This window comes from Leopardus geoffroyi, chromosome C2 (assembly GCF_018350155.1).
Source record: "Leopardus geoffroyi isolate Oge1 chromosome C2, O.geoffroyi_Oge1_pat1.0, whole genome shotgun sequence".
In the NCBI taxonomy this organism is placed as follows: Eukaryota; Metazoa; Chordata; class Mammalia; order Carnivora; family Felidae; genus Leopardus; species Leopardus geoffroyi.
In genome coordinates, this window is record NC_059333.1 from 55,711,884 (window position 1) to 55,735,053 (window position 23,170).

Below are 23,170 nucleotides of genomic sequence, written 5' to 3' on the forward strand. Positions count from 1 at the left end.
CTCATCCCACAGGCCACCAACATAGCAGCTGTATTTATACAGCTAACTCTGAAAACATCCTGAAGACTGGTAGAACAGACCTCCCACAGTCCATTGTAGTGAGGAGATCACATTGAAAAAGGTATGAAGAGTGGAAACCAAAACCCTGGTGAGAGTAACCACAAATGGGAGGGATACCACCAGAATGGAGAAGCGAAAAGGACGAGACCTCATACCAGGCACTCCAGGCACAGGGGACCCACACTGGGAAGACCAGTCCCCTTATGTGGCCTTGCAAGCCAGTGGTGTTTAACTTCAGGAGAATTTAAAATAAGCAGGGCTTTAAAAACATACTTTAAAGATCAGCCACCTTAAGTCTGGGAGAGCAGGAAGGCAATAGGAAAATGAGTCCCTGCCCTTAAAGAGTCAGCTTAGTAACTCAAGACAGCACAGAAGCAGCAATTTGAAAAGTTCCTGGGGTATATGTGAAGGAGATTGATTTACTAATTTCAGAATGTGCACTGGAAGGCCAGGGATCTTTAGATTTCTCTGGGGGGTGCGGTGGGGGGGGGGGGTGGAGAACCAGCAGGCACCATTTCTCTTCTCCAGACAGGAAAACCAGATACTTGTGTGAGTCATTGTTAACACTCTCCACCTATCTTGCTAGCGCTACATGCCCTGCCCCTGGATTGCCCCACAGACCCACCCACCTCAGTAGGCATCCAGCCCCCTGCAAGTCCAACCAGCACCACTCCAAAGTGAGGAGAAGGGGGATAACCCCACACATCAGTGTGCCTGCAGTTTCACCAACTGAGCCTCTTAGCTGGCTGCACAGGGAGCAAGCTCAACTGCTTTTGCACCTGCTGTGGCAAAGAGGGTAACTGCAGATGCTTAGTCTGATTGCAGCCTACCAATGAAAGCCTTTCAGTTGGCCTTGTAGGAAGCAAGCCTTACCTTTTGTGTGCCTGCAACTGGCAGAGAGGCTAATTTCAGTTACCTTGACTGCCAGCCTTGCCCACCACAATGGCCTAGACAGTTCTGTTATCAGCAGAGGGACCAAACCCTGCCCAGTGTGCTTACATCAGGCAGTGGGTCATTACAGCAGTCTGAGATGAAGACAAGTGGCTTAGCCACAACAGCAGGGCACAAGCAGCCCACAGAAGAGACACCACTGCAGCTCTCAGTTCTGGTGACTAGGGATTGTCACCAGGGATTGTGCTACAGGACACCACAGGACCTCTTCTACACAATGCCACCACTTTCAAGACAAGGAGATGTAGCTGACTTACCTAATACGTGGAAACAAAGTTAAGCAAATGAGATAGAGGAATATGTACCAAATGAAAGAATAAAACAGTATTGGAAAAAAAGAGCTAAATTAAACTGTGGTAAGCAATATGCCTGATAAAGAATTGAAAGTAATGGTCATAAAGCTACTCCCTGGACTTGAGGAAAGAATGGATGAACTGAACGAGAACTTCAAGTAGAAAACAAAAAAGTAACAGGTGAAAAATTCAATAATAAATTAAAAATGCACTAGAGGGAATAACAGCAGATTAGAGGATGCAGAGGAATGAATCAGCAATCTGAAAGAGGATGATTGAAAGCAACCAAGCTAATAGCAAAAAGGGAAAAAAATTAAAAAATGAGAATAGCTTAAGGGGAACTCTGCAACATCATTAAGCATAATAACATTTATAGGGATCCCAGAAGAAGAAAGAGCAGGAGGTAGAAAACTTACCTAATCTGGGGAAGGAAACAGATATGCAGATCCAGGAATCACGGAGAGTTCCTAACAAAATGAACCCAAGGAGATCCACACCGAGACACAAAGTAATCAAAATGGCAAAAAGCAATCATAAAGAGGGAATTTTTAGATTAGGAAGAGTAAATAGTTACACACAAAGGAAAACCCATAAGGCTTCTAGCTGATTCTCAGCAACTTTGCAGGCCAGAATGGAGTGGCATGATATATTCAAAGTACTGCAAGGAAGAAATTGCCTGAAACTAATAATACTTTACCCTGGGGAGGAGCCAAGATGGCAGAACAGCATAGAAGTTTTTTGTGTGTCTCATGTCCATGAAATACAGCCAGACCAACGCTAAACCATCCTGCACACCTAGAAAACTGATCTGAGGATTAATACAACAATCTGCACAACTTGAACCACAGAATTCAGCAGGTATGTGGCATGGAGAGGTGAACTTGGGGAGAGAAAAGCTAGAGGGCAGGGAGCCACTTTTGCATGTGGAGAGAGGACGGAGATGGGGGTGGGGGGAAAGAATATGGGAAAAGCACCCTTCCCCAAAAGTAGCTGGAGAGAAAGAGGAAAATTGGAAACAGCTGCAAGGACTGAACTAAAAAGGAAGAAAGGAGAAAAGAGAGGGTTTAGATTCCATTAAGACTAAACAGGGTGAGTGCAGAGTCTGAAACTCCACAGCTCGATACCTGGCAGTGCTCTGGTGGTAAGGACGAATCCCCAGGAGCAGAGTGGGGTCTGGGAGATTCTTGGGCCACACAGGGAGAAGCGGTTCCACTGCTGGAAGGACATTTAGTAGAAGCTGTGAGGCCACCTGGGCGCAGCAGACCTCAGAGAACGGCCACATTCACTGGTGCTGGAACAAGGTCATTGGGGGTGAAGCCTGGTGCCAGATGTATGTTGTGATTTTCCATAATCCCTGAGGAGCTGCTGCTACACTGTTTCGTGAACTTTTTTGGGGGCTGTCTGGCACCTGGCTGCAGTCTCCGGGCATCGGCAGCAGCATGGTCCTGCAAGCGTTCCTGGGTGTGGCCAGCACTTGGCCATTGCTCGGTGAGACCCTCTGCAGAGGGGCGGAATGGGTCAAAGCCACAGTCCCTCAGAAGGGGTGGGGGCAGGGAAGGCAGCCACATCTGAGACAAAACTTGGGAGGGAGGTGCTGCCTGGGGCTTCCTCATGGACAGTGTGGAAGTGAGGAGTGGACAGAAGCTGAAGATGAAGGACGGGTGCACAATTACTGGTCAGGGAGAAGAGAGTTCCAGTACTAGAGACTGAGTAGCTTGGTGACGCCATTTTCACCACTTCCACGCATGCGTATACTCACCTACAAGCACCACAGCAATCCATCACAGTAGGCTATCAGCGCCATCTAGTGGAAAAGGAAGCCATTACACTAAGCCCTGCCCAACTGGGCCAACCTCACTCTTCAAGAACACTAGTCTCACCACCTGCTTAATTTACGGACTGTAAAGCACTTCACAGTTTGACTTCTAGGGGAAAACAAAGTAATTTCAGTTGTATTTCAGTCTGTTAGGTCCATCTATTCGATTTTCTTTCTTTCTTTCTTCCTTTCTCTCCTCTTTCATTTCTTTTCTTGAATACAGAAAGAAAAAATTCATTTTTATTTTCAATTTTTATTAAAAATATTTTTATTTTTTTCTACTATATTTTTTACCTTTGTGTAAATTTTTTCAAATTCTATTTTACTTCCATCATTTTATTTTAGTCTACTTCATTGTATTCATTTTTTCAAGTTTTCAAATGATTTCCTTTTTTTTCCTTTTTTCTCTATCAAGCCACTTTCAATACCCAGACCAAAACACACCTAGGACCTAGCATCATTTATTCAATTTTTTGTGTGTGTATTTGTTTTTAATTATAATATTTTTATAATTTTAATTTTTTTTTAATTTTAATTTTTCTACCTCCTTAATTCCTTTTCTACGTTCAAAATGATGAAATGAAGGAATTCACCCCAAAAGAAAGAGAGGAAGCAATGACAGCCAGGGGTTTAACCAATACAGATACAAGCAAGATGTCTGGACCAAAATTTAGAATCATGATAATAAGAATACTAGCTGGAGTTGACAATGGATTCGAATCCCTTTCTGCAGAGAAAAAAGAAGTAAAACCTAGTCAGGATGAAATAAAAAATGCTATAACTGAGCTGCAATCTCGAATGGATGCTGCAGAGGCAAGGATGGAGGAGGCAGAACAGAGAATCAGCGATATAGAGGACAAACTTATGGAGAATAATGAAGCAGAAAAAAAGAGGGAGATTAAGGCAAAAGAGCACGATTTAAGAATTAAATCAATGACTCATTAAAAAGGAACATCAGGATCATAGGCATCCCAGAAAAGGAAGAGAGAGAAATAGGGGTAGAAGGGTTATATGAGCAAATCATAGCAGAAAACTTTCCTAACCTGGGGAAAGACACAGACATCAAAATCCAGGAAACACAGAGGATCCCCATTACATTCAACAAAAACTGAGCATCAACAAGGCATAGCAGAGTCAAATTCACAAAACACTCAGGCAAGGAGAGAATCATGAAAGCAGCAAGAGAAAAAAAGTCCATAACCTACAAGGGAAGACAGATCAGGCTTGCAGCAGACCTATCCATAGAAACTTGGCAGGCCAGAAAGGAGTGGCAAGATATATTCAACGTGCTGAATCAGAAAAATATGCAACCAAGAATTCGTTATCCAGCAAGGCTGTCATTTAAAATAGAAGGAGAGATAAAGTTTCCCAGACAAACAAAAATTAAAGGAGTTTGTGACACTAAACCAGCCCTACAAGAAATTTTAAGGGGGACTCTCTGAGGGGAGAAAAGATGAAAAAAAAAAATAGACGATAGATAGGTAGATACCAAAAGCAACAAAGATTAGAAAGGATCCGAGAACACCACCAGGAACTCCAACTCTACAAGCAACATAATGGCAATAAATTGTTATCTTTCAGTACTCTAAATGTCAATGGACTCAATGCTCCAATCAAAAGACATAGAGTAATAGAATGGATAAGAAAACAAGATCCATCTTTATGCTATTTACAAGAGACCCACTTTAGACCTAAAGACACCTTCAGATTGAAAGTAAGGGGATGGAGAACCATCTATCATGCTAATGGTCAACAAAAGAAAGCCAGAGTAGCCATACTTATATCAGACAATCGAGACTTTACAATAAAGTCTGTATCAAGAGATGAAGAAGGGCATTATATCATAATTAAGGGTCTATCCTCCAAGAAGACCTAACAATTGTAAACATTTATGCACCAAATGTGGAGGCACCCAAATATATAAATCCATTAATCACAAACATAAACTCACTGATAGTAACACCATAATAGTAGGAGGCTTCAACACCCCACTCACAGCAATCTACAGATAATCTAATCAAATAATCAACAAGGAAACCATGGCTTTGAATAACACACTGGACCAGATGGACTTAATGGATATATTCAGAACATTTCATCCTAAAGCACCTCTCCAGTGCACATGGAACATTCTCCAGAATAGACCACATACTGGGACACAAATCAGTCCTCAGCAAGTACAAAAAGATCAAGATTATACCGTGCATATTTTCAGACCACAACACTGTGAAACTCGAAATCTACCACAAGAAAAAATTTGGAAAGGTAACAAATATTTGGAGACTGAAGAACATCCTACTAAAGAGTGAATGGGCCAACTAAGAAAGAGGAGGTGAAAAATTATATGGAAGCCAATGAAAATGATAATACCACAACCCAAAACGTATGGGACACAGCAAAGGCGGTCATAAGAGGAAAGTATATAGCAATCCAGGCCTTCCTAAAGAAGGAAGAAAGATCTCAGATACACAACCTAATCTTACGCCTTAAAGAGATGGAAAAAGAACAGCAAATAAAACCCAAAACCAGCAGAAGACAGGAAATAATAAAGATTAGAGCAGAGATTAATGTGAATAAACCCGAAAAAAAAAACCAAAAAAAACAAAAACAAAACAAAAACAGTAGAACAGATCAGTGAAACCAGAAGCTAGCTCTTTGAAAGAATTAACAAAATTGATAAACCCCTAGCCAGTTTGATCGAAAAGAAAAAGGAAAGGACCCAAATAAATAAAATCAAGAACAAAAGAGGAGAGATCACAACCAACACGGCAGTAATAAAAACAATAAGAGAATATTATGAGGAATTATATGCCAGTAAAATGGGCAATCTGGAAGAAATGGACAAATTCCTAGAAACATATACACTACTGAAACAAGAAGAAATAGAAAATTTAAACACACCCATAACCAGTAAAGAAATCCAATGAGTAATAAAAATTTCCCAAAAAACAAGAGTCTAGGGCCAGATGGCTTTCTGGGGCAATTCTACCATTTAAGGAAGAGTTAACACCTATTCTCTTGAAGCTGTTCCAAAAAAATAGAAATGGAAGGAAAACTTCCAAACTCTTTCTATGAGGCCAGCATTACCTTGATTCCAAAACCAGACAGAGACACCACTAAAAAGGAGAACTATAGACCAATTTCCCTGATAAACATGGATGCAAAAATCCTCAACAAGATCTTAGCCAACCGGATCAAACAATACATTAAAAAAAATTATTCACCATGACCAAGTGGGATTTATAACTGGGATGCAGGGCTGATTCAATATCTACAAAACAATTAACGTGATTCATCACATCAATAAAAGAAATTTGACAAAATACAGCATCCTTTCTTGATAAAAGCCCTCAAGAAAGTAGGGATAGAAGGATCATACCTCGAGATCATAAAAGCCTTATATTAATGACCCAACGCTAATATCATCCTCAATGAGGAAAAACAGATTTTCTCGTAAGGTCAGGAACAAGACAGGGATGTCCACTTTCACCACTGTTATTCAACATAATATTGGAAGTCTTAGCCTCAGCAATCAGACAACACAAAGAAATAAAAGGCATCCAGATCAGCCAGGAGGAGGTCAAACTTTCACTCTTCGCAGGTGACATGATACTCTATGTGGAAAACCCAAAAGATTTCATCAAAAAACTGCTAGATCTGATTCATGAATTCAGCAAAGTTGCAGGATATAAAATCAATGCACAGAAATCAGTTTCATTTCTATTCACCAACAATGAAGCAACAGAAAGAGAGATCAAGGATTGATCCCATTTATAATTGCACCAAAAACCATAAAATACCTAGGAATAAATCTAACCAAAGAGGTGAAAAATCTATACACTGAAAACTATAAAAAGCTTATGACATAAATTGAAGAAGACACCAAAAAATGGAAAAAGATTCCATGCTCCTGGATAGGAAGAACAAATATTGTTAAAATGTCGATACTACCCAAAGCAATCTACATATTCAGTACAATCCCTATCCAAATAACATGAGCATTCTTCACAGTGCTATAACAAATAATCCCTAAAATTTGTATGGAACCAGAAAAGACCCTGAATATCCAAAGTGACATTGAAAAAGAAAACCAAAGCAGGAGGCATCACAATCCTGGACTTCAACCTATGCTACAAAGTTGTAATCATCAAGACAGCATGATACTGGCACAAGAACAGACACTCAGATCATTGGGACAGAATAGAGAACCCAGAAATGGACCCACAAATGTATGGCCAATCTTTGACAAAGCAGGAAAGAATATCCAATGGAATAAAGACAGTCTCCTCAGCAAGTGGTGCTGGGAAAACTGGACAGCAACATGCAGAAAAATGAACCTGGACCACTTTCTTACACCAGGCACAAAAATAAACTCAAAATGGATGAAAGACCTAAATTTAAGACAGAATGCCAACAAAATCCTTGAGGAGAAAGCAGGCAAAAACCTCTTTCACCTTGGCCGCAGCAACTTCTTACACAACACATCTCCAGAGGCAAGGGAAACAAAAGCAAAAATGAACTACTGGGACCTCATCAAAAAAAAAGCTTCTGCACACCAAAGGAAACAATCAGCAAAACCAAAAGGCAACTGACAGAATGGGAGAAGATATTTGCAAACGACATAACAGGTAAAGGGTTAGTATCCAAAATCTATAAAGAATTATCAAACTCAACACCCCAAAAACAAATAATCCAGTGAAGAAATGGGCAAAAGACATGAATAGACACTCCTCCAAAGAAGACACCCAGATGGCCACCCAACACATGAAAAAATGCCCAACATCACTCATCATCAGGGAAATAGAACTCAAAACCACAATTAGATACCACCTACACCTGTCAGAATGGCTAACATTAACAACTCAGGCAACAACAGATGTTGGCAAGGATGTGGAAAAAGAGCATCTCTTTTGCCCTACTGGTGTGAAGGGAAACTGGTGCAGCCACTCTGGATAACTGTATGGGGGTTCCTCAAAAAAATTAAAAATGGAATTACACTATGACCCAGCAATTGCACTACTAGGTATTTGTCCAAGGGATACAGGTGTGCTGTTTTGAAGGGACACATGCACCCCAATGTTTATAGCAGCACTATCAACAATAGCCAAAGTATGGAAACAGCCCGAATGTTCATCGATGGATGAATGGATAAAGAAGATATGGCATATATATACAATGGAGTATTACTCGGCAATCAAAAAGAATGAAATCTTGCCATTTTCAACTACATGGATGGAACTAGAGTGTATTATGCTAAGCGAAATTAATCAGAGAAAAACAAATATCATGTGACTTCACTCATATGAGGACTTTAAGACACAGAACAGATGAACATAAGGGAAACAAAAAATATAAAAACAGGGAGGGGGACAAAACATAAGAGACTTTAAATATGGAGAACAAACAGAGGGTTACTAGAGGGCTTGTGGAGGGGGGATGGGCTAAATGGGTAAAGGACATTAAGGAATCTACTCCTAAAATCATTGTTGTACTATATGCTAATTTAGATCTAAATTTTAAAAAAATAAAATAAAATAAAATAAAAAGAATACTTTACCCAGCAAGGTTATCATTCAGAATGGAGAGATAAAGACTTTCCCAGTCAAACAAAGGAGTTCATCATCACTAAACTAGCCTTACAAGAAATGTTAAAGACAATTCTTTCAGTAGGAAATAAAGGCCATAATCAGGACTAAAACAAAAATTATGAAAGGAAAATTCATGACTAAAAGCAAACATGTAGTAAAGGAAGTAGTTTAATCACTTATAAAGGTAGTATGGAATTAAAACCCAAAAGCAGTAAAATCTATATCCTCAAAAAAAAAAAAAAAAACAGTTGAGTGATATGATACACAAAAAGTTATAAACTATTACAACAAATACATGAAACATGGAGGGGGGACTAAAAATTTATGCCTTTAGAGTGTGTTCAAACTTAAGCAACCACCAACTTAACATAGACTGCTGTACACATAAGATGTTATATACAAATATAATGGTAACCCCAAATCAAAAACCTATAATAGATACACAAAAAATAAAGAGAAATGAATCCAAGCATAACACTAAAGAAATCCATCAAGCCACAAGAGAAGAGAGCAATAGAAGAAGGAGGGAACAGAGAAGAACTACACAAACAACCAGGAAACAGTTAACAAAATGGCAATATGTACATACTTATTAATAATTACTTTAAATGGACTAAATGCTCCAATCAAAAGACCTAGGGGGGCTGACTAGATTTAAAAAGTTAGATGTGTTTTTATGCTGCCTAGAAGAGACTCACTTAAGACCTAAAGACATGTAGGCTGGAAATGAAGGGCTGAAAAAACATACCATACAAATAGAAGGAAAAATAAAGAAGAAAGGGGAGCAATAATTAGACATAATATACTTTAAAACAAAGACTGGTAAGAGACAAAGAACGCTATATAATAAGGGATCAATACAATAAGAGGATATAACAGTTATAAATATCTATGTATCTAACATAGGAGCACCTAAATACATAAACCAAATATTAACAGACATAAAGGGAGAAATTGACAATAATACAATAGTAGTAGGGGACTTTAACAACCCATTTACATTAATAGATGATTCAGACAGAAAATTAACAAGGAAAGTGTCTTTGAATGGCATATTAGACCAGATGGACCTAACAAATATATACAGAATAGCCCATCCAAAAATAGCAGAATACACATTCTTTCCACGTGTATATGGAACATTCTCCAGGATAGATCATTTTAGACCACAAAAATGTCAATAAATTTAAGAAGATTGCAATCATATTAAGCAACTTTTCCAACCACAATGGTATGAAACAAATCAATTACAAGAATATCTGGAAAACACAAAAGGACATGGAGGCTAAACAAGCTACTAAACAATGAATGGGTTAACCACGAATAAAAAAGGAAATTTAGAAAAAAATACATGGAGACCAGTGCAAATGAAAACACAATGGTCTTGGGCACCTGGTTGCCTCAGTTGGTTAAGCTACTGACTTTGGCTCAGGTCTTGATCTCTTGGTTCATGAATTCGAGTCCCTCATCAGGCTCTGTGCTGACAGCTCAGAGCCTGGAGCTTAAGATTCTGTCTCTCCCCCTCTCTCTACCCCGCCTATGCTCTTGCTCTGTCTCTCAATAATAAATAAGCATTTAAAAAATTTAAAAACAGAAAGAAAACAAAATGGTCTGAAATCTTGGAGATGCAGCAAAAGCAATTCTAAGAGGAAAGCTTATCATGATATGGGCCTACCTTAAAAAAAATAATAAAAAACAAAAAACCTCAAACACCTAATCTTACACCTGAAGCATTAGGAAGAGAACAATGAACAAAGACCAAAGCTATTACAAGGAAGGAAAATTAAGATTAGAGTTGAAATAAATGAAATAGAGACTAAAAACAATATATAGATAAGACCAATGAAACCAGGAGCTGGTTCTTTGAGGAGATAAACTAAACGATAAACCTTCATCAAACTCATCAAGGGAAAAAGAGGACTTGAGGCATGTGGGCAGCTCAGTTGGTTAAGTGTCTGACTTCAGTTCAGGTCATATCTCATGGTTTGTGAGTTCAAGCCCCATGTTGGGCTCTGTGCTGACAGCTCAGATCCTGGAACCAGCTTCAGATTCTGTGTCTTCCTCTCTCTCTGCCCCTCCTCTGCTCACATGTGCTCACTCTCTCTCAAAAATAAACATTTGGGGTGCCTGGGTGGCTCAGTTGGTTAAGCGTCTGACTTTGCCTCAGGTGATGATTTCACAGTTCATGAGTTAGAGCCCTGCATTGAGCTTCTTGCCAGCAGTGCCGAAACCTGCTTGGGATTCTCACTCTCTCCTCTCCCTCTGCTCCTCCCCTGTTCACACTTTTTCTGTCTCTCAAAATAAACTTTAAAAGATATTTTAAAAAATTAAAAGTAAATAAATAAACATTAAGAAAATTTAAAAAGGGAGGACTCAGAATCAGAAACAAAGAAGAGAAAATAACCAACACCACAGAAATACAAGGAATTATAAGAGAATATCATAAAATTTATATGTCAACAAATTGGACAACCTACAAAAAAAAGGGGGGGGGGGGGTAAATTCTTAGAAGTATAGAATCTTCCAAAACTAAATCAGGAAGAAACAAAAAATTTGAACAGACTAATTACCTGTTATAAAATTGAACAGTACTCAAAAAACTCCCAGCAAAGTCCTGGACCAGATCACTACATAGGTGAATTCTACCAAACATTTAAAGAAGAGTTAATACCTATTCTTCTCAAGCTATTCCTAAAAGAAGAAGGAAAATTTCCAAATTTATTCTATAAAATCAACATCAACCTGACAAAGGCAACTATTAAAAAACAAACAAACAAACCCTACAGGCTGGGGCGCCTAAGTGGCTCAGTTTAGTGTCCAACTCTTGATTTTGGCTCAGGTCATGATCTCATGGTTCATGAGATCGAGCCCCACATTGGGCTCTGTGCTGACAGGGATTCTCTCTCTCCCTCTTTCTCTTTCCCTCCCCTATTCATGTTTGCACGCTCTCTCTCTCTCAAAATAAATAAATGAACTTAAAAAAAACTTACAGGCCAATATCAATATCTCTGATGAACATAGATGCAAAAATCCTCAACAAAATATATCAACTGAATTCAGCAATACATTTTTTAAATCATTCACCACAATCAAGTAGGATTTATTCCAGGGATTCAAGGGTAGTTCGGTATTCACAAATCAATTGATGTGATGTATCACATTAAGAAAAGATAAAAACTGTATCATCATTTCCATAGATGCAGAAAAAAACATTTGAAAAATACATTCATTTATGATGAAGTTTCTGAACAAAGTGGATTTAAAGGGAACATAGCTCCACATAATAAAGGTCATATATGAAAAACAGCTAACATCATACCCAATGGAGAAAAACTAAAAACTTTTCCTCCAAGATCAGGAACAAGAAAAGGATGTCTATTCACTCCCACCACTTTATTCTACATAGCACTAGAAGTCCTAGCTGTGGAAATCAGACAAGAAAAATAAAAGGCATCCAAATTAAAAAGTGAAACTGTCACTATTTGTAACTGACTTGATAATCTCTCTATAAAACCCTAAAGACTCCACCTAAAAACTATTAGAAATAAAGTAGTCAGTAAATTTGCAGAATACAAAATAAACATACAGAATCTGTTACATTTCTATACACTAATAACAAAGTAGCAGAGAAAGAAATTTTTAAAAAAGCAATCCCATTTGCAATTGCACCACAAAATATAAAATACCGAGGAATAAACTTAATCAAGGAGGTGAAAAACCCATACTCTGAAAACCATAAAACACTCATGAAAAAATTGAAGATGATATAAACAAATGGAAATATATTCCATGCCAATGGATTTAAGAAGAATTAATATTGTTAAAGTGTCCACAATGTCCAAAGCTATCTGCAAATTCAGTGCAATCTTGATTAAAACAACAACAATTTTCACAGAAGTAAAATTATACTGAAATTTGTATGAAGCCAAAAAAAGCTACTCAAATAGCTAAAACAATGTCAAGAAAGAAGAACAAAGCTAGAGGTACCACAATCCCAGGTTTCAAGATATAAACTACAAAGCTATAAAAAAGCAGTATGGTACAAAAATAGACACAAAGATCAACAGAATAGAGATCCCAGATATAAACCCATGTTTATATGGTCAATCTATAATAAAGTAGGCAAGAATATACAGTGGGGGAAAGTCCCTTCAATAAATGGTACTGGGAAAACCGGACCATATACTTTAATACCCTACACGAAAATAAATTCAAAATGGTTTAAAGACCTAAATGTGAGATCTGAAACCATAAAACTTCTAGATAAAAATATATGCAGTAATCTCTCATTGCCTTAGCAACGTTTTTCTAGATATGTCTCCAGGTAAAGGAAACAAAAGCAACAACAAACTATTGTGACTACCACAAAATAAAATTCTTTTGCATAGCTAAGGAAACCGTCAACAAAATGAAAAGACAACCTACTGAATGAGAGAAGATCTTCACAAATGATTTATCTGATAAGGGGTTAATAACCAAAATGTATAAAGAACACAAAATTTGATATCAAAAAAGTAATTTTATCAAAAAATGGGCAGAAGATCTTAATAGATATTTTTCCACAGAAATACAGATGGCCAACAGACCCACAAGAAAAAAGATGCTCAACATTGCTGATTATCAGGAAAATGCAAATCAAAACCACAATGAGATATCACCTTATACTGTCAGAATGGCTATTGTCAAAAAGACAAGAAATAATACATGTTAGTGAGGAGGTGGAGAAAAAGAAAATCTTGTGCACAGTTGGTGGGAATGCAAATTGGTACAGCCACTGTGGAAAACAGTATGGAGATTTATCAAAATATTAAAAACAGAAACGTTACTTGATTCAGTAATTTCTCTACTGGGTATTTACCCAAAGAATACAAAAACATTAATTTGAAAAGATATGTGCATCCCTGTGTTTATGGCAGCATTATTTATAATAACAAGTTATGGAAGCAACCTATGTCTATAAATAGATGAATGAATAAAGATTCAGTGTGGGGTGTGTGTGTGTGTGTGTGTGTGTGTATGTGTGTGTATGTGTACACACGTGCATGTGCAAGCTGGAATATTGCTCAGCCATAAAAAAGGTGAAACCTTGTCCTTTGTGACAACATAGATAGACCTAGGGGGTATTACACTATGTGAAACAAGTCATATAGAAAAAGACAAATGCCATATGATTTCATTTACATGTGGGACCTAAAAAACAAAACAAATGAAGGAACAAACAAACAAAAAGACTCTTAAAAACAGGGAACAAACTGGTGGCTGCCAGAGAAGAGGGGGTGGGTGATATAAAGGAGATTAAGAGGTACAAATTTCTTAAAATAAGTAAGTAAAATAAGTAAGTCATGGAGATGAAAAGTAGAGCATAGGGAATATAGCCAATAATATTGTAATAACATTGTATGGTGACAGATAGTGATGACAGTGATCATGGTAAGTTGTGAGTAATGTATAGAATTCTTGAACCAGTGTTATACACCTGAAACTAATACAAAATTGTATGTTAATTACACCTCAATAAAAAATAAAACAAAGGGAGAAGATAATACAATTAGTCCTACTTCCAGGCCCAGGTGATAACCACAGACTTCCAGAAGATTTTTCCATGGCTGACTGGCTGTACATCAGATTGGCTGGACTCACCACCAATGTCCAGACTACTGCTCTGCACCTCAAGTTCTGGATGAACGTGTATGAGCTATAGTATGGCTGGCAGATAAAGCCTTAAACCTTCATGAGCATAGTGGCCAACCTCCTTTCTGAGAAATAGTTTGGCCAGTACTACACTGACCTAGTAATTGCCCAATTAGTTCCCAAAATCTTTAAGCCCTTCATTGCCCTTTAGACCTCATCAGCTACCCCACAGTGACTGACGACTTTCTGGTCATCCGCATATGCGATAAACAAATGTATGGGATATATGAGTCCCTCTGGGAGCCAAACATGAATCTAGAGCACCTGCTTGAATTCATATAACAAGCCATGCTTAAAGCTCTGGACCAGGATGCAGTGTCAGACATAGGAGTCATTGTTCACATCATTGAAAAGGACAAAATCACCACCACAACACTGAAAGGGACTTACCCTCAGTACCCAGAGCCCACTTTAAAAAATTAGGTTTTCATTCACACACACAAAAACACTTCTTACATCACAAAAAAAATTTACTCAAAATGATTAAACACTTGAAGACCTGAAACCATAAAACTCTTAAGAAAACAAAGGCAGTCATGTCCTTGACATCAGTTTTGTCGATGAGTTTTTTGATCTGACACCAAGTGTAAAAACAAGTGGGACTACATCAAACTAAAAAGCTACTGTACAGCAAAGGAAGCAAAGTATATTAAAAAAAAGAAAAAGGTACTGCACAACAAAATGAAAAGGCAACAAACCGAAGGGGAGAAGATCACTTGCAAATCATGTATCTGATAAAGAACTACTATCCAAAACAAAGAAATTCTACAACTCAACAACTACAAACAAACTAAACAATATATCTGAATAGACATTTTTCCAAACAAGACATACAGATAGCCAACAGGTACATAAAGTTATGCTCAACATCACTAATTATCAGGGAAATGCAAATCAAAACCACAGTGAGATAGTTCATACATATAGGAATGGCTGGTATCAAAAAGACAAGAAATAACAAGTGCAGGCATTCATATAGAGAAAAGAGAACACTTGTGCATTGTTGGTAGGAATGTAAATTGATGCAACCACTATGGAAAACAGTGTGGAATTTCTTCAAAAAATTCAAAGTAGAACTACCATATGATCCAGCAATTCCACTCCTGGGTATTTGTCTTAAAAAAAATGAAAACACTGATTTGAAAAAATATATGCATCTCATGTTTATTGAATCATTATTTACAGTAGCCAAGACATGGAAAAAACCTAAGTGTCCACCAATGAGTGAATGAATAAGAAGGGATTCATGCACATGTGCGCACATGCGCGCACACACACACACAGTGAAATATTATTCAGCTATAAAAAAGAATGAAATCTTGGCACTTGTGACTCAATGAATGGACGTTGAAGGCATAACGCTTCATGCAATTAGAGAAAGGCAAATACCATATGATCTCTTTCATGTGGAATCTTAACAAAAGTAAGCTCAAATGCTTTTTCTGCATCTATTGACAGGGTCATATGGTTCTTATCTTTTCTCTTATTAATGTGATGTATCACATTGATTGATTTGCAAATATTGAACCAGCCCTGAAGCTCAGGAATGAATCCCACTTGATCATGGTGAATAATTCTTTTTATATGCTGTTGAATTTGATTTACTAGTATCTTGTTGAGAATTTTTGCATCCATATTCATCAGGGATATTGGCCTGTAGTTCTCTTTTTCTTCTGGGTCTCTGGTTTGGGAATTAAAATAATGCTGGCCTCATAGAATGAGTCTGGAAGTTTTCCTTCCCTTTCTTTTTTTGGAACAGCTTGAGAAGGATAGGTATTATCTCTGCTTTAAATATCTGGTAGAATTCCCCAAGGAAGCCATCTGGTCCTGCACTCTTATTTCTTGGGAGATTTTTGATAACTGATTCAATTTCTTCACTAGTTATGGGTCTGTTCAAATTTTCTATTTCTTCCCGTTTGAGTTTTGGAAGTGTGTGGGTGTTTAGGAATTTGTCCATTTCTTCCAGGTTGTCCAGTTTGTTGGCATATAATTTTTCATAGTATTCCTTGATAATTGCTTGTATTTCTGAGGGACTGGTTGTAATAATTACATTTTCATCTGTGATTTTATCTATTTGGCTCCTCTCTTTTCTTCTTGAGAAGCCTGGCTAGTGGTTTATCAATTTTGTTTATTTTTTCAAAAAAACCAACTCATTGATCTGCTCTACTGGTTTTGTTTGTTTGTTTGTTTGTTTTTTAGATTCTATATTGTTTATTTCTGCTCTGATCTTTAGTATTTCTCTTCTTCTGCTAGGTTTGTGATGTCTTTGCTGTTATGCTTCTAGTTACTTTAGGTGTGCTGTTAGATTTTGTATTTGGGATTTTACTTGTTTATTGAGATAGGCTTGAACTGCAATGTATTTTCCTCTCAGGACTGCCTTTGCTGCATAATATAGCATCCTTTCTTAATAAAAACCCTTGAGAAAGTTGGGATAGAAGGAACATTCATAAACATCATAAAAGCCATCTGTGAAAAGCCCACAGCTAATATCATCCTAAATGGGAAAACTGAGAGCTTTCTCCCTGAGATCAGGAACACGACAGGGATGTTCACCCTCACTGCTGTTGCTTAACGTAGTATTGGAAGTTCTAGCATCGGCAGTCAGACAACAAAATGAAATCAAAGGCATCAAAATTGGCAAAGATGAAGTCAAGCTTTCACTTTTTGCAGATGACATGATACTCTGCATAGAAAACCTGATAGACTCCACCAAAAGTCTGCTAGAACTGATACATGAATTCAGCAAAGTCGCAGGACACAAAATTAATGTACAGAAATCAGTTGCATTTTTATACACCAATAATGAAACAACAGAAAGAGAAATAAAGACACTGATCCCATTCACAACTGCACCAAGAATCATAAAATACCTAGGAATAAACCTAACCAAAGACGTAAAAATCTGTATGCTGAAAACTATAGAAAGGTTATAAAGGAAATTGAAGAAGATACAAAGAAATGAAAAAATATTCCATGCTCATGGATTGGAAGAATAAATATTGTTAAAATGTCAATACTACCCAAAGCAATCTACACATTCAATGCAATCCCAATCAAAATTGCACAAGCATTCTTCTTGAAGCTAGAAAAAACAATCCTAAAATTTGTATGGAACCACAAAAGACCCCAAATAGCCAAAGTAATATTGAAGAAGAAAACCAAAATGGGAGGCATCACAATCCCAGACTTTAGCCTCTACTACAAAGCTGTAATCATCAAGACAATATGATATTGGCTCAAAAACAGACACATAGACCAATGGAATAGAATAGAGACTCCAGAATTGGACCCACAAATGTATGGCCAACTAATCTTTGACAAAGCAGGAAATAATATCCAATGGGGAAAAAAAAGTCTTTAACAAATGGTGCTGGGAGAACTGGACAGCGACATGCAGAAAAATGAAACTAGACCACCTTCTTACACAATTCACAAGAATAAACTCAAAATGGACAAAGGACCTGAATGTGAGACAGGAAACCATCAAAACCCTAGAGTAGAAAGCAGGGAAAAACCTCTTTGACTTCAGCTGCAGCAATTTCTTACAGGACACGTCTCCAAAGGCAAGGGAATTAAAAGCAAAATTGAACTATTGGGACCTCATCAAGATAAAAAGCTTCTGCACTGCAAAGGAAACAATCAACGAAACTAAAAGGCAACCGATGGAATGGGAAAATATCTGCAAATGACATATCGGATAAAGGGCTAGTATCCAAAATCTATAAAGAACTCACCAAACTCCACACCCAAAAACAAATAATCCAGTGAAGAAATGGGCAGAAGACCTGAATAGACACTTCTCTAAAGAAGACATCCAGATGGGGGCGCCTGGTTGGCGCAGTCGGTTAAGCGTCCGACTTCAGCCAGGTCACGATCTCGCGGTCCGTGAGTTCGAGCCCCGCGTCGGGCTCTGGGCTGATGGCTCAGAGCCTGGAGCCTGTTTCCGATTCTGTGTCTCCCTCTCTCTCTGCCCCTCCCCCGTTCATGCTCTGTCTCTCTCTGTCCCAAAAATAAAAATAAATAAATAAATAAATAAATAAATAAATAAAAAAAAAAAAAAAAAGAAGACATCCAGATGGCCAACAGGCACATGAAAAGATGCTCAACGTCGCTCCTCATCAGGGAAATACAAATCAAAACCACACTCAGATATCACCTCACGCCAGTCAGAGTGGCCAAAATGAACAAATCAGGAGACTATAGATGCTGGAGAGGATGTGGAGAAATGGGAACCCTCTTGCACTGTTGGTGGGAATGCAAACTGGTGCAGCCACTCTGGAAAACAGTGTGGAGGTTCCTCAAAAAATTAAAAATGGATCTACCCTATGACCCAGCAATATCACCGCTAGGAATTTACCCAAGGGATATACAAATGCTGATGCATAGGGGCCCTTGTACCCCAATGTTTATAGCAGCACTTTCAATAATAGCCAAATTATGGAAAGAGCCTAAATGTCCATTAACTGATGAATTGATAAAGAAGATGTGCTTTTTATATACAATGGAATACTACGTGGCAATGAGAAAGCATGAAATCTGGCCATGTGTAACAACGTGGATGGAACTGGAGGGTATTGTGCTAAGTGAAATAAGTCTGGCAGAGAAAGACAGATACCATATGTTTTCACTCATATGTAGATCCTGAGAAACTTAACAGAAGACCATGGGGGAGGGGAAGGGAAAAAAAGTTAGAGAGGGAAGGAGGCAAACCATAGAGACTCTTAAATACTGAGAACAAACTGAGGGTTGACGGGGGTGGGGCGAGAGGGGAAAGTGGGTGATGGGCATTGAGGAGGGCACCTGTTGGGATGAGCACTGGGTGTTGTATGGAAGCCAATTTGGCAATAAATTATAAAAAAATTAAATTAAAAAAAACGTAAAGAAGTAAGCTCATAGATACAGAGAACATACTGGTAGTTGCATGTGTATGTGGTGGGGGAGGGGTATCAAAATGGGTGAAGGCCGTCAAAAGGTACAAATTTCATTACAAAATAAGTCATAGGGATGAAATGTACAGCATGGTTACTATAGTTAATAAACTGCATTCCCATTTGTAAATTGCTAAGAGAATAGAATTTGAAAGTTCTCATCACAAGAAAAAAGGTAACTATGAATGGTGACAGATGTTAACTAGACTTACTGTGATTTCATATTATATACAGATAGCAAATCATTACATTATATGCCTGAAACTAATGTTACATGTCAATTATATTTCAATAGAAAATTTAAAAAATTCTCTTAAAAAAAGATGGGGAAGAAAATATGACCATTAGTTTTACATCCAGTTTCACATAGCAATAGATTGTTAAGAAGTAATTTTATTACATAAAATATTAAACCCCATAACATTTCATTGATCCATTTGAACTACATGAACTTTAATAATTTTTAATACTGCCTAGCAAGGTTGAAAACTGACAAGGATCTAGGAAACTGAAAGTTTTGAAGATTTGTAGGAAAGATGCCATTTCCACTGAGGAGACAAGAACACTGAGGAAGTGGTTTACCCAAGTTTGCACAACTATTAAGCAGTAGGGCCATGATTCTAATCTAGATTCCTGACATCAGAATAAGTGTTCCCTCTTTATAACATCAAACTACCTTTTTAAACAACAAATGGCCAGGAGAAATCACATATTAGGCCACAAAAACAAGTCTCAATAAATTTAAGATTAAAATCTTAACACCTTTTCTGACTACAACTAATATAAAACTAGAAATCAACTCTAAGAAAAAAAACTGAAAAAACAAAAAAAATCCCACAGAGACTAAACAACATGCTACTGAACAATCATTGGGTCAGTGAAGAAATCAAAAAGGAAATAACATACCATGAGACAAATGAAAATGAAAACAATACTCCAAGACCTATGGGACACAGCAAATGCAATTCTAAGATTATAGTGATACAGATCCACCTTAAATAAGAACAACAACAAAAAAAATCTCAAATAATCTCATCTTACATCTAAAGGAAGTAGAAAAAGAACAAAGACCAAAGTTAGTAGAAGGAAGGAAATAATAAAGATTAAAGCAGAAATAAATAACAGAGATTTAAAAAATAGAAAAGATTAATGAAACTAAGAACTGATTCTTTGAAAAGATAAACAAATTGATAAAACATTTAGCCAGAGTCAAAACAAAAAGGGGGGGGGTGGCAAATAAAGTTAGAAATGAAAGAGAAGTTACAACTAATATAACAGAAATACAAAAGATTATTAAAAAACTACTAAAAACGATTATATGCTAACAAGTTGGACAACCGAGAAGAAATGGATAGAGTCCTAAAAGCATAAAGTCTTCTAAGACTAAATCAGGAAGAACTAGAAATTTTGAACAGACCAATTACTAGTAATGAAATTGAATCAGTAATCAAAAAACTCAGAAACAAAAGTCCAGGACCAGACAGCTACACAGGTAAATACTACTGAACATTTAAAGAAGAATTAATGCCTATCTTTAAACTATTCCAAAAAATTTGAAGAGGAAAGAATGTTTCCAAGCCTATTCTGTGAAGCCAGCTGTACCCTGATACCTAAACCAAAGACCATACAAAAAAACAATTATGGGCCAATATCCCTGATTAACATGGATGCAAAAATTGGCCACAAAATATTAGCAAATGGAACCCAACAATACAGTAAAAGGATTATACTCCATGATCAAGTGGGATTTATTCCAGGGATACAAGCCTGGTTCAATATCCGCAAATCAATGAACGTGCTACACACACCTTTTTAACAAAATAAAGAATAACAATCATATGATCATCTAAATAAAAGCAGAAAAAGCATTTGACAAAGTACAACATCCATTCATGATAAAATTCTCAACAAAATGGAGATGGGGGAGTATACCTCAACATAATAAAGGCTATGTATGACAAACCCACAGCTAACATCATATTCAGTGGTGAAGAGTTGAAAGCTTTTCCCCTAAGATCGAAAACAAGACAAGGATGTCCACTCTTACCTATTTTATTCAACATAGTATTGGAAGTCCTAGTCATAGCAATTAGCCAACAATAATAAATAAATAAATAAATAAATAAATAAATAAATATCATCCAAATTGTAAAGGAAAAAGTGAAACTGTCACTATCAGCAGATAACAGGTTACTATACATAAAAAAAACTCCTAAGGATTACACACCCACACCCACACACAATTAGAACTATTAAATGAATACAGTACAGCTACAGGATACAAAAGCAATATACAGAAATCTGTTACATTTCTACACACTAACAATAAACTACCAGAAAAAGAAAGAAAACAGTCCATTAACAATCGCATCAAAAGGAATAAAACACCTAGGAATAAATTTAAATTAAGAAGGTGAAAAACCTAGACTCTGAAACTGTAAGTCATTGATTAAATAAATTGAAGATGACACAAATGAATGCTAAGATACACTGTGCTCATGGATTAAAATAATGTGGTTAAAATGTCCATATTACCTAAATCAATCTACAGATTCAATGCAATCTCTGTCAAAATACCAATAGCATTTTTCACAAAACTAGGGCAAATAATCCTAAAATTTGTATAGAACCATAAAAGACCTTGATTAGCCAAAGAAATGTTGAGAAAGAAGAACAAAGCTGAAAGCGTCTTGTTCTTGGATTTGAAAACAATTTGGTACCGGCACAAAAGCCAATACACAGATTAATGGAACAGAATACAAAGCCCAGAAATGAATTCGTGCTTATATGGTCAATTATAACAATGGAGTCAAGAACATACAATGAGGGAAAAGACAGTCTCTTCAATAAATGATGCTGGGAAAACTGAACCACTTTCATACATCATATATATAAAAATAAACTCAAAATAGATTAAAGACTAAAATATAAGATCTGAAATCACAAAACTCCTAGAACATAAACACTAAGTTTGACATTGGTCTTAATATTTTTGGATCTGTCTCTTCAGGCAATGACAACAAAAGAAAAAATAAACTAATAGAACTACATCAAACTAAAAAGCTTTTCCACAGTGAAGGAAACCATCATCAACAAAATGAAAAGGCAGCCTTCTCCCAAATGAATGACAGAAGATATTTGGAAATGCTATATCCGATAAGGGGTTAACATTCAAAAAATATAAAGAACTCCTAAAACTCAATATAAAAAATCCAATTAAAAATGGGCAAAGGAGCTGGATAGACATTTTCCCAAAGATGTGTAGATGGCCAACTGGCACATGAAAAATCTTTAACATCACTATCAGGGAAATGCAAATCAAATGTCACCATGAGATATCACCTCATACCTGTCAAAATTGTTATTTCTTGTCCTTTTGATAATGACCAGTGTTGGTGAGGACGTGGTGAATGGATAACTAGACATATTGTGGTGACCATTTCTTAATGTATATAAATATTGAATCATTATGCTGTATACCTGAAACTAATACAATATTGTATATCAATCAGTACACACACACACGACTTGAAAATCACCAGGTTGTTTCTTTGGATAAATGCAGAAGTAAAACAACTTTAGAATAATATTATCACAGGGAGTTATTCTAACTCAGAATAAAGTCAAAATTATAGTATTTTTACTTCAAAGTTGATGGTATTTGATCAGCACTTTTAAAAGGCAATGTACAAATGCTTCACCTTTTAATTTCAAAAATCATATTCCATTTTATAACATGTATCTATGGGTTGTATCATTTTCTTAAACCATGAAATTTTACAACCACTATTAGGATTCCGATATTGCAATAACACACTTCTGCATTGTGAATAATCTCTCTGT

The 23,170-nt window shown here is 36.9% G+C and overlaps 1 pseudogene; it reads left to right on the forward strand.

The window, feature by feature from the left end:
- The first annotated feature begins 184 nt into the window (after positions 1-184).
- Positions 185-14,840, forward strand: LOC123610324 (annotated as a pseudogene).
- Positions 14,841-23,170: the final 8,330 nt, after the last annotated feature.